We start from the raw sequence: 12,526 nt of genomic DNA on the forward strand, positions 1-12,526 counted from the left end.
TCTCTTTTTTGGCATCTTTTAATTTTATGTATTTTTTTAAATTTTTGTATCCCTGACAGAGTGAGGTGGTCCACAGGAGGGTGCCGTGTGGCTTGGTAGAATGACATGGCCTGTTGTTTGCTGATGGTTTTCCTCATGACTGCTCACCCTCAAGCTTGTTGCCTTTTAGTATGAGGCGTGCTCTTAATGAGTGGAAACTGTTGATGAGTCAGCAATAGTTCCGTGACTGTGTTATTGGATAGTTCTGTGGAGCATCAGTCAGTGGAAATAGGAGGGGCTTTGAGAACATAGCATGGGGTGGGGGGGATGAATCGTATCTCGTGTTAGAATATTTTTGACTGTGAGTTACAGAAAATGGCAACTTGAACCAGCAGAGGTTTGTCATTCCTAACATGAGATGCCAGTTTAGGAACCTAAGCATTTTGGGCAGGTGTAGCATCTCAGCAAAGCCACAAGAGAACCGGGTTTGTTCTGCTTTCTTTCTACTCATTTTTTGTCTGCCTTTTGTTCTTGTGGTTGTGAGATGGCTCTACACCTCCCAGTAGCTATTCCCAGGAAAGAGGGAAGGGAATGGATTCATGTAATGAGAACAGACTTTGTTAGAGCCCTTTCTTTCGCATCTCATTGGTCAAAACTGTGTCACATGCCTACTCCTAGCTGCAAGGGAGTCTGGGGCACAAACCATTTTAGCCTGGCATATTGCCGCCTACAAGAAAATTAAGGTTATACATGTTGGTTAGACAAATAGCCATAACTGCTATACCTGAGGATTTTATTTCTAAAAAAATTCTAATTTTATTTCTAATGACCTTAGGTTGAGATTTCATGATTGGTAGGTATTAGTTGCCACCTCATTAATGCATTTATTTGACAAATATCTATTAAATGCATAATTAAATGCCATTCCTAATTGAATAAAATATGAAAAATTTCTGAGTATGGATGTAAGCTAGTGAAAGTTTTTCTTAGCCTATATGTAATAAACCAATGGAACTGTGATGTTTCAAATTGAAAACAAGTGAATTTTGTTTAGCTGACCTCCATCATGCAACTTGTTAATAATTATTACCCACACACTCCCTTCTCTAACCCTTGATCATTTTGCTGATAAATTTGGAAGCCTGCCCCATAAGGCCGAGTTGCTCTGGTTTTCCCATAATACTCCCTTTTCCAGCTTTTATGTGCTTACCCATTAAGTCAGACAAATTTCCTTTTCAGAATTTGGCATTGTTTCTTCATTGGAAAGGAAACAGATTGTTTTAGGCCAGGAAAACTTAAAAAGGAAAATAGAAAACTATCAGCTTCTTTAAAAAAAAAAAAAAAAAGATCAAATCTTGTGTTAGGATTTAGTGTTGGTCTTGTGCTGTTCTGTTCAGAGGGAGCCAAAGTTTGTTATTGCCCCTGGTTCATCTTTGGAGAAGACTTGGTAAAGCTTTACACATGTTCTTTTCCCAAACTATGATATAAATCCTGCTTTTTAATTTATGTCCAGTGTCAGATTTTCAATAGTGGTGTCTGGCAGGGTCAGTAAGTCAAATTCTGAGGCTGTAACGATGATTTTACTTGGCATGTGAGTTTCCCTGCTTATTGTGAAAGCTGCGACTACCCTCATATGACCCCTCCTAGTCTCTTTCAAATTCTAGCCGCATGAGTAGTGAGTCGTATGAGTGCCCATCTTTTGGCTGTTCCCCAGGAACAGATCATTCAGCTACATCAGTGGGTTGCAGATCTGGTAGTTTATATCTGCAAACCCAAAATTTATACCAATAGAATCCCTCTGTCTCTCTCTCTCTTTCTCTTTTAATGATCCCCTCTTGGATCTTAGTTACAAAGATTTTTAGTTCATGGAACAGATCGCATTGATATTAATTATAGGTCATCCATTTTCCTACTTCTTTTAATCAAAGTCATACTTAATGAGCAACAATGTCTGACAATCCTGAGAAAAGCCATGCTTCTGTGTTTCTGTCACTTAATTAAAAGCAGAGATACTTGAAAAAGTAATAAAAAAATAAGTTTATGATAGGTAAGTACATGCTTGTTATTTGGCTTTTAAAATATTTAAAGAAAAATTCAAGGCCATTATTACTTCATTAATAAAATTGTAACTGAAGGCTTTTCATCTTTTCTAGTGTGTTATTTAATTTAAAATTTTTAAATTTATTTCCCCTTTTTGATGAAGGGTGTTTGGAAAACAGGAAGATTGTGATATTTATGCTCTGTGCATTTCTCTCTTTGTCATATTTTCACACATAACTTTAATTAGATGACCATCTTTTAGTATTTTGTTATGGAAAATTTAATTATAATGTAAAAGTAGAGCAAATATTACAGTGAACCTTCATGTATCCTTCATTGAACTACCACAAACTCACTGACCCTTTTTTGATTTGTTAGCTCTCCTTGTCCAAACCCTGACTGGATTCTTTCAAAGTAAATCCTAGATATCTTCTTGTTTCTGGGTGGCCAGTTTTATTATTTATTTATTTATTTATTTGATAGAGTGCATGTGAGCAGGGGGCGGGGGAGAGAGAGAGAGAGAGAGAGAGAGAGAGAATCTCAAGTTGGCTCCTTGCCCAGCATGGAGCCCGACGCGGGGCTTGATCTCATAACCATGAGATCATGCCCTAAGCTGAAATCGAGAGTTGGACGCTTAACTGACTAAGCCACGTGGGTACCTCTGGATGGCCAGTTATGAACTGAAGATCTATGAGGACCTCCATACAGTTGTTACTGGGCCATAGATTATGATTTGGCTCAGCCTGTGCATGTTGAACCATGTTTCTGAATCAATCGTGGTTTGTCCTGGCATTTTGTTGTTGTTGCCAGCAGAGTTTACCTGCACCTATAAGACCTTAGGTAATTTCAGAAAACAGAATAGGCAGCTGTTACCCTAACTGTCCTGTGTTGGTAGTGAGAGAGCCAAAGTAATGCTGTTTCTAAAGTGAAGAGAAGCAGGAGAGACAAGGCCCCCAATGCTGGCAGACTTGGGGAGTCCATGTAGGGATTTGGTATTGCTTCTAAGGAGAGACGTTCTGGTCGTACCAAGATGGTGGTACTCAGGAAGGGCATATGCAGGTATGGATGTGGTTACAGGATTCACATGCCTTTCAGCAAGATTTCTTACTTTAAAGGGGGTTTTTATTGTCTGAAAAAAGGGTGACAACTGGAATGAGCACAGGCTAATCTAGGGAGTCCCCATCCAATGTGTGTGTATGAGTGATTCCATTTACTCCGGAGCGTGATCTCCGTGAATTAAATGCGTTGGCAGTCATTCCAATTTTTGGAGTTCTTTTGGGTTAGAAATTGTGGTCATTGTTTTTCAAAAACTCTCCATATCATTATCCCCACTGGGAGTTACATTGCTTTACACATGGAATCTAATGTATCAGGGTCAGAGTCACAATTACATTCGTGTGGACGTGATTCCATTGGCTGTTTTAATTAGATTTGGTTGAAACAGTTTAAGAAGTAGATGATTAACTTAAGCTATAAACCTTTTACTTATTTGGACTTCAGTATATAAAGTTAAAATATTGGAATGCTTTCATCTTTGCCAACAAGTAATTTTGAAGAGAAAAATCATATTTAGTATTTATTAGGGACTAGCAGGTTTTCTTTTTTTTCCATTTTTTTTTATTTATTTATTTATTTTTGGGACAGAGAGAGACCGAGCATGAATGGGGGAGGGGCAGAGAGAGAGGGAGACACAGAATCGGAAACAGGCTCCAGGCTCTGAGCCATCAGCCCAGAGCCTGACGTGGGGCTCGAACTCCCGGACCTTGAGATCGTGACCTGGCTGAAGTCGGACGCTTAACCGACTGCGCCACCCAGGCGCCCCAGGGACTAGCAGGTTTTCTATGTCAATTATTTATTGAAAATAATAAATGTAAAATGAAATCACAGCGATCTTATTTTGATTTAGTTTCCTTTATATATTTTTCTTGATCCAAAAGTCTTAGCTAAGAAATACAGAGCCTGTAAATATGGCTTATTAGCTTGGAAAATAAAAAGTATACAACAGAAGGAAACAGCTGCTTATAATTCTGTTACCTTCTGTTACCTAAGCAGGCTATTACAACTTCTTCACCTCATTTCCCCCTTGGAAAAATAGAAACAGGAGTGGAATTTTATACATTTACTTCATGGAATGAAAGTATTGAGTATATGTCATTGGGATAGATGGGAAGTAAATACTTTAATTCTAATTTTGAAAAAATCCTATTTTTATCTATATCCATTTGATTTTATTCATTTGCTCCTCAGAAATCAAATCATTGGAATCAGAATCTTTAAAATATTTCATTTAGAGAGAAATGAAGAAATATTTTAAGTCTAACTTGAAAGATTTCCTTTTGTTTAATATTATAAATGAAGGCATAACATAAGGAAATTATAGCGTTACGGTCTTAAAAGTTCACCTTTGCTACTTTCTGTTATTAGTGGATGGTCTTTCTTCTTTTCCACCCCCACAGGAAGAGATGCTTACTGTATGATACGGAACCATGAAACGTGATCTTTCTTAAAAAGGTAGGCGTGTGTGCTTTTTAAAATTAATTTGTGACATTTAAAAAAATGTGTTATCTTGAGTAAATTACCACCCAAGACTACTTAATCAAGAAGCAATTTTTATGCTGCTAATGCATGCCATTGTGAATTGAATTAAAACCTCAGATTCAGCTTTCTAAATTCAATACTGTGTTTCCCAGTCTTTTAAAAGCATGACCGTTTTGAATGAATTGTTGATGTCTATAGCAGTCAATGCACGTGAAGTGTAGTAAGTGAATGTCTTTCAGTAGATCCATTTTAAAAATTGAAATAGATTAATTTCAGCCTATCTTGATGAACTATGTTCCTCTTTTTTCAGTGGGTGACTTCATTGTAGGAAGCCCAGAGTTTGGAAGTATAAAATGGTCTGTGGCTCAATCTGTCATAGCTTATGTTTTCTTCTGTGAGACTTCTTTTTCAGAGTGTGGATTGTGATTTGCATGATACTATGTTAGACCTTGATCTTCTTTGAAGCTAGAATAATAATTGGGCTTAACTGCTACATAAATAATTTATATTATACATCTTGATACTTTACAGCTGTAATGAAATTGTGGGCATTCTTAGGTTTATGGAGCTTTTTGTAAACTATGGAGTCTCCAAGAGGTGTCTAGATTTCATGGGCTGAGCTCCAAAACTAGCAGTTGCTTTTGTTTTCATCCAGTACCTTTTACTCTGTAATGTGAACCAACATCGGCAGCTCCCCTGTTCTAAAAGGTTCTCAGGAAAGTGGCATGTCCTGAGAGGTCCTTGGAGACATGAGTTATGGTGGGGTCTGATGGGGCTGTCACCCAAACCACAGGATCTCCTCATAGGTTTTGGGATGTTCCAAGATCACAGAAGTCAAACCTGACTTTGTGCCATTATCCTTCTATGTCAGTTTCCTCTCCAACTGTAAGATTTTAGTTCTTTGGTCATTTCTGAGCAGAGAGGTTATAGTGTGGAAACATTTCTCCCCATTTTACAATCACAGACTTGTGGTGTTAATGGCATCTTCTTCATTCTTCCATCTGCTTCACAGAAGTGACTTTTCATCTTCAGGGGCACCTGGGTGGCTCAGTCAGTTAAGCATCTCTTTTGATTTTGGCTCGGGTCATGACCTCACAGTTTGTGAATTCAAGGCCCACATCAGGTTCTGAGCTGTCAGCTTGGGTTTCTCTCTCTCTCCCTCTCTCTCTGCCCTTCCCCTGCTTGCTCTCTTACTCTCTCTCTCTCAAAGATAAATAAATAAGGGTGCCTGGGTGGCTCAGTTGGTTAAGTATCCAGCTTTAGCTCAGGTCATGATTTCATGGTTCATGAGTTTGAGCCCCTCGTCGGGCTGTGTGTGGGCTCTGTGCTGACAGCTTGGAACCTGGAGCCTGCTTCCGATTCTGTGTCTCCCTCTCTCTCTGCCCCTCCCCCACTCCTGCTCTGTCTTTCTCTCAAAAACAAAGAAAAACGTTATAAAAAAATAAATAAACTTAAAAAACAAAAGTCACTTTTCACCTCCAGCTTAAAATGAACTTGTCCAGAACATGGCCAGCTCCAGTCTGGGAACCACTCAGTAAATGTTTGCTTTAAATTTTTTTCCTCAAATTATTTCTTTAGATTTTGGTTTCCAAGTTGACACAGAGAAATGAGTTAATCAGAGAGTGAGTGTATTTTTGACAAAATGATGATAGGAAGAGAGCTGATGAACATCATAAAACTGTTGAGTTATAACAGTACACTTTTAGGAAACCCAAATTGTAAGACCTTAATCTTCTTTGAAGCTAACAGGATGATCAAGCTTAAGTACAGCATAAATAATCTATATTGTACATCTGCTACCAGATAGATGTTGAAAATATTTGACTGCCATGCATTAGGAAAGTTACTTTTTCTCATTCTCCATTACTAATCCAAAGCCCCTCGTGCACAGAGACCCTCATTTGTGCCACATATCATCACAGATCTGCTGACCACTTAGGGATATGTCTTTAGAAGAGGTCTCCTAACCTGTGTGGGTCATGGAGCCCAGGATGCTGTGGGATATTGTAAGATGTCCTAGAATCTATGGTAATATCAAGGATTGCTCATGTATTCAATAAATTACCATCTCCTGTGTTTTCTATCTACAAAGCTGCTATCATGATGAAGAAATATGCATGAATATAAAGTATTACTGACTTACGAGGAGCTTTTTTTTTACTCTAATGGGTTTTCTTAATAGGAGTTAAAGCACCACTCTTATAAATGGTTAATAATGTGTTTTGACATGAAAAATGGGTCACTGTAATCAGAGACATTGAGAAACATTGTTCTAGAACATAGTGAAGGTACCTAAATCAAGGTAGGGTTGAACCCATGATCTAACCAAAACGGAGCCAGAATGAATGTTCTTCAATAGTTATGGGCAAGAAATATCCACATTTTTTAAAAAGATACTAGATAAGGTTACTTGGGGCACTGGATTGGTTAGACACCACCAGAAAGGCTAGTCTGCACTGTCAGGTACGGATAGCCCGAAGCCACATGTGGTTATTGAAACCTAAATTTGTATCTATCTATCTATCTATCTATCTATCTATCTATCTATCTTCAACGAGGGCTTGAACTTATGCTCCTGAACTGAGATCAAGAGTTGGATTCCCGGGGCGCCTGGGTGGCGCAGTCGGTTAAGCGTCCGACTTCAGCCAGGTCACGATCTCGCGGTCCGTGAGTTCGAGCCCCGCGTCGGGCTCTGGGCTGATGGCTCAGAGCCTGGAGCCTGTTTCCGATTCTGTGTCTCCCTCTCTCTCTGCCCCTCCCCCGTTCATGCTCTGTCTCTCTCTGTCCCAAAGTAAATAAAAACGTTGAAAAAAAATTAAAAAAAAAAAAAAAAAAGAGTTGGATTCCCAACCAAGTGAGCCATCCAGGCGCCCCTAAATGTAAATTTTAATGAAGAAAATTAACACTTGAGTTCATCATTGACACTAGTCACAGTTCAGATGCTCAGTGGCCACATGTGGCAAGAGGCTACATCCTGGACAGCGCATAGATAGAACCTTTCCATCATCACAGGAAGTTTTTTAGGCAGTGTTGGGGATGATGGTCCATCATCCCCATTGTAGCTTCGCCTATGAGGTCCTGCCACTGAGTGGACATAAAGCCTGGCTTGCCTTATAGAATCTTGGGGGATTTTATGGACATGAATTCCCTAGTGCACGACTGGAAAAGAAAATTGTTCTCCCCATATTCTTTTTCCAGTTTTCTCTCTCATGACCGCTCCCATTCCATGACAACCAACAGGGGTCTGTGTGCATTTGATTTGTTAATATTTTATTGTGTCTGTAATAGACCTTTGTCACTACTGAGGCTGTCTGGCATCTGAATCCTTTTCCTGAATTTAGGGGAATCCATCACTGTGTGAAGCTGGGTGGGTGAGAGTACCCTGTTCTTAATTTCCCAAACAGAAACTCCCGTGTTTGTGTTTTTTCAGACTTCTGCCAGCTAGAGGAAGCACAGGACTTAAGGTCTGCCAAACCTGGGACTGTACCCCCTGGCTTGAGTGATAACTCAGTGAGGCAGAAGGTGCTTTAGAATTCTCCCCATCCCTGATGCAGTCAGCAGCCCTAGTGGCTGTGGACAGAGCCAGCTGTGGTGACCAGGGCCAGTGGCCTTGGTGGTAGGTGTGACAGAATCGACTGTGGAGAATGAAAGAGAAATGAGGAAAACAGCTTTTCTGCATATGTAAATAGTTTCACCTGTTCCAGCGGCCATCCCCCTCTGCGTGGAATAATGATAACAAGGTAACTAAAGAGCATCCAGAGAACCAGAAATCGGTGATTCCATAAATTAGCCAGGACACAAGTAAGATATTCTGATCTTCTTTTATGGAAAGAAATACTTTCATTATCCTTACCTGAAAGAATACATATATAAGAATTATGGACACCTCACTTTGTGTTAGTAGTGGGACAACTCTTTTTTATTATTTTTGGTAGAGATTGGTGTTTGTAATTCTGTTTCTTTACACTGAGAATCTAATCAAAACCGTTGCCTGTGAAAATCACATTTTTGATTCTTGCCAGCTAGGTCGATTGGCTTGTTTTACTTGTTTCCCAGAATAAGTAGACTGTGGCATGTTGTTTTACGTTGTGTTTGAGCATATAGTCTGTTCCTCTTGTGTGCTGCTTCCTCACTTTGAGGCACACAGCAGCTGTGTGACCATCTGTGTCAACATGGGTGTCAGAACTGGGACAAGGCTTCTAAACCCCATGTTCTACCTTCGTTCTTCCTCTGCTTGGATGGAGATGACCATGGACTGTAGTGGATGGTGAGGGAGACAGGACTGAAGAAATCAGGTCTATATTGTTGTGTGAAGAGGCACTCTTCCCTAGCCAGGAACACCCACATATTCTTGAATAGAAAATCGCTGATGGCAATATTTGCAGTCTTTCGCAGTAACAACCGTATGCAGTGGAAGAAGGAGCATAAATTATGTGAGCATGAGAGAGAGAGAGAGACAGAGAGAGAGAGAGAGAGAGAGAGAGAGAAAATTAAACTTCTTTTGTGTTGAGAGTTTGTATATTTTTGGATCTATTTGTTACAAAAGCTGACATTACTCTTGTATGCCCTCATTCAGCACATAAATATCATTATTTCTTATCAGTTAATTAACTGACATTTTTCCTTGTTAGTTGCCCTTTATCTGCCTCTCCACTGAATTATTAGCATAGGTTAAGTACGTAGTTATGACGAGGCTGTGGAAGAAGGTAGGGAACGTATTTCCCCACATTGCCTCATATTGCTTACAGATAGACCTAAGAGCCAGAAGACAGCTTAATTCTTCATTGGAAAAACAATTTGCCAGTTTTATAAAATGTAGATTCAGCATTTTGAGTGTGTTTTTTAGCCATGAGGATTGTAGTGCCCAAGTATCCAAGTTCAGTGACTAATTTTTGCTTCATTAACGTGTAGAAAATCTTTTATTCGTTTATTTGAGAGAAAGTATGTGTGAGTGGGGGCAGAGAGAGATAGAGAGAGAGAAAGCATCTCAAGCAGGCTCCATGCTGTCAGCACAGAGCCTGTCGTGGGGCTCGAACCCACAAACTGTGAGATCATGACCTGAGCCAAAATCAAGATTTGGACATTAACCGACCGAACCACCCAGGCACCCCTGTAGAAGATTTCTGACAGTCTTATTAGGAAGCATTTTTCCAGGCTTAAGGGTTTCAGGTAGGCTGTAGAGATAGTGAAGGTGTAAAGGATGCTCTGAAATTATCTCAGTTTAATGTGATGCTCATTCAAAAGCTTCAAATGTGGTGGTTCAAGAGATTATCCATTTTGTGTTTGGCATGATGTGTGAATGATTGGTGGGCAGAGATGAGGCATTAGGGATTTAATGTTTCTGTATTGTAGTTTACTGTGTATTAACTAATAAAATTTTCCTCTTCTAAAATGTGGAAACAGGAACTGTGTACTTTGTGAGGTTATTAGTGGAGGTTTTATGCATGCTAATACATTTGAAATGTTTGAGTCCTTTGGGGGAAAAGTGCTTAATAAACACGAATAACTACTTATATCAACAGTTCATTTCTGTTGACTTAAGTACACGGACATTTTTTTTTTCTCTTAATAATGCCGGAGCATCTTAGAAGCAGTATGTAGCAGCTTGAATAAAGTAGAAGACGTTTTTAGTGTCAGCACTGTGTAACCTTTCACAGTTGATTCAGTCTCTCCTGCCATATTCTTTACTGTTTAAAGGCACTATTCAGCAGGATTATTATGAACAAAGTAAAAAGTTTGAATGGAAAAAGCCACATGGCTGTCACTTCTACCTAAATTATGAAGGTGATGATATTTAAGTCTAAGACCGTTCCTGTAGGAACCCCACAAACTCATGCCTATTGCTTCCACTCTCCTTAAGGTATGCTCCCCCATTGTACTTTTGAACGCATTGACACATACTCTGTGCCATAGTATGGAGTGTATCTCAAACTTTTTGGTCTTAGATCCCTTTATACTCTTAAAAATCAAGAGGGTCTCGAACAGCTTTACTTTATGTGCCTTCATATCATAATTATTTGCCATATGAGAAAGGAAAAAGGGGACACAAAACTATTTCTGTATCAATTAATTTTAAGTAAGTAATAAACCCATCACATAACATAAAAAAATTAAAAAAAAATTTTAATGTTTATTTATTTTTGAGAGAGAGAGACAGAGCACGAATGTGGGAGGGTCAGAGAGGGAGGGAAACACAGAGTCTGAAGCAGGCTCCAGGCTCTGAGCTGTCAGCACAGAGCCTGATGTGGGGCTCGAACTCACAGACCGTGAGATCATGACCTGAGCTAAAGTCGGACACTTAGCCGTCTGAGCCACACAGGTGCCCCTAAAAAATATTTTAAAATGGAAAATTAACTATATTTTTCTAAAACAAGATACGTTTCGTAAGAAAAATGGCACTGTTTATATTTTCGTAAACCTCTAATTTCTGGCTTAATGGAAGATACTTGGATTCTCTTACTTGCTTCTGCAGTCCGTCAATGGAGATTTCAAACATGATGAGGCCTCTGTAAACCTCCACCTTGTGAGATAATGGGAATGCAAAAAGGCAAATAATGTCATAGGACCATTATGAAAATAGTTTTGACCTCCTGGCTTCCCTGAGGTGGCAGTAGGCACCATACTTTGAGAGCTGCTGCTGTGCAATGAATCCCAAAAGCCTGTCTTTAGAGATCTCCTGTTTTGTCACATTTGCTGCTTTGTACCAGAAACATTCCCCCCCCCCCACCCCCCATCCAGTGAATGAGTAAGAAAGCAACGATGAGGACAAAAACATTGTGTAATTTACTAAAACATTCTCTTTTGGTTTCATGGACAGAATGGTGCCTCACCTAATAACCCAAATGGAAGCATTTGAATTATCAGTACATGTATCTACCCATATTTCTTCAACTGAGCGGTGTCCCTAAGTAATGATAACTAGGATTATGATCGTTTACGTTTGTGATGAGATGGTGGGCCATTCTCAAATATTAGTAAATGTATTTGTCAGACACCGTGACATCTATATAGGAAATCAGTGGCATACGACCAGAAGTAATTATTTATTTATTTATTGCAATGACTTATCACTTGTATTCTGTTGTTCATTACAATAAGTATTTCTGGCCTGCGTGTTTGGAGGTTGGCTGGGGTTTGAATGACCTACGCTAGGCTCCACTGGGCTCAGCTCCAAGCTGTGGGTTGGATTGAGGATTGCTCCTGGTGTCTTTCTCCTGAGACTTGAATGTCGCATGGTCTTCTGCCATAGCAGAAGTGTAAAGAGACCAAGTAGAAACTTGCAGTGTCTCTTAGGGCCTGTCCTTGGAGTTGACCCAGTATCACGCACGTCAAGCTCACATACCATTGATATAGCAAATTGCATGGCTAAGCTCAATATTGATGTGGCAGGAAAATACACTCTTCCAGTGGAGAGTGTGGGGGTGGGTAGGGAGAAGAAATTGCTAACTGTGGCTTTCACATATCCTAATTCACTACAATGTGCAATTCTAAATTATTAGTAAATATGTATTTTTACCCAGTTAATTCTTTTTAAAAAAAGGTTTTGTTTGTTTGTTTTTTTGTTTGTTTTGTTTTGTATTTTATTTTAGAGAGCACAAGCAGGGGAGAGAGGCAGAAAGAGAGAATACAGAATCCCAGGCAGGCTCAATGCTCAGTGCAGAGCCAATGTGGGGCTCGAACCCATGACCCTGGGATCATGACCTGAGCCAAAATCAACTGACAGAGTCACTCAGGTGCCCCTACCTGGTTAATTCTTTTTTAAAAAGGTTTATTTATTTTGGAGAGAGAGAGTGTGAGTGGGAGAGGGTCAGAGAGAGAGGGGGACAGAAGATCTGAAGTGGGTTCTGCACTGACAGCAGCAAGCCCTATGTGGGTCTCGAACTCATGAACCACAAGATCAGGACCCGAATTGAAGTTGAACACTCAACCAACTGAGCCACCCAGGCGCCCCCCAACCCCTGCCCCTGGT

The 12,526-nt window shown here is 39.8% G+C and overlaps 1 protein-coding gene across 12 annotated transcripts in view; it reads left to right on the forward strand.

The window, feature by feature from the left end:
* The window catches only part of PLCB4 (phospholipase C beta 4), a 419,557-nt gene that overhangs the window by 28,315 nt on the left and 378,716 nt on the right, over positions 1–12,526 (forward strand). For 7 of the 12 annotated variants that reach the window (XM_045053870.1, XM_045053873.1, XM_023251458.2 and 4 more), the window contains exon 2: positions 4,476–4,530. The exons of the other annotated variants lie outside the window; for them this stretch is intronic. The gene's annotated coding sequence lies outside the window, so the exon portion shown is untranslated. The remainder of the gene's footprint in view (positions 1–4,475; positions 4,531–12,526) is intronic. 12 annotated transcript variants of the gene reach the window in all.

Source organism: Felis catus, chromosome A3 (assembly GCF_018350175.1).
Source record: "Felis catus isolate Fca126 chromosome A3, F.catus_Fca126_mat1.0, whole genome shotgun sequence".
Classification (NCBI taxonomy): Eukaryota; Metazoa; Chordata; class Mammalia; order Carnivora; family Felidae; genus Felis; species Felis catus.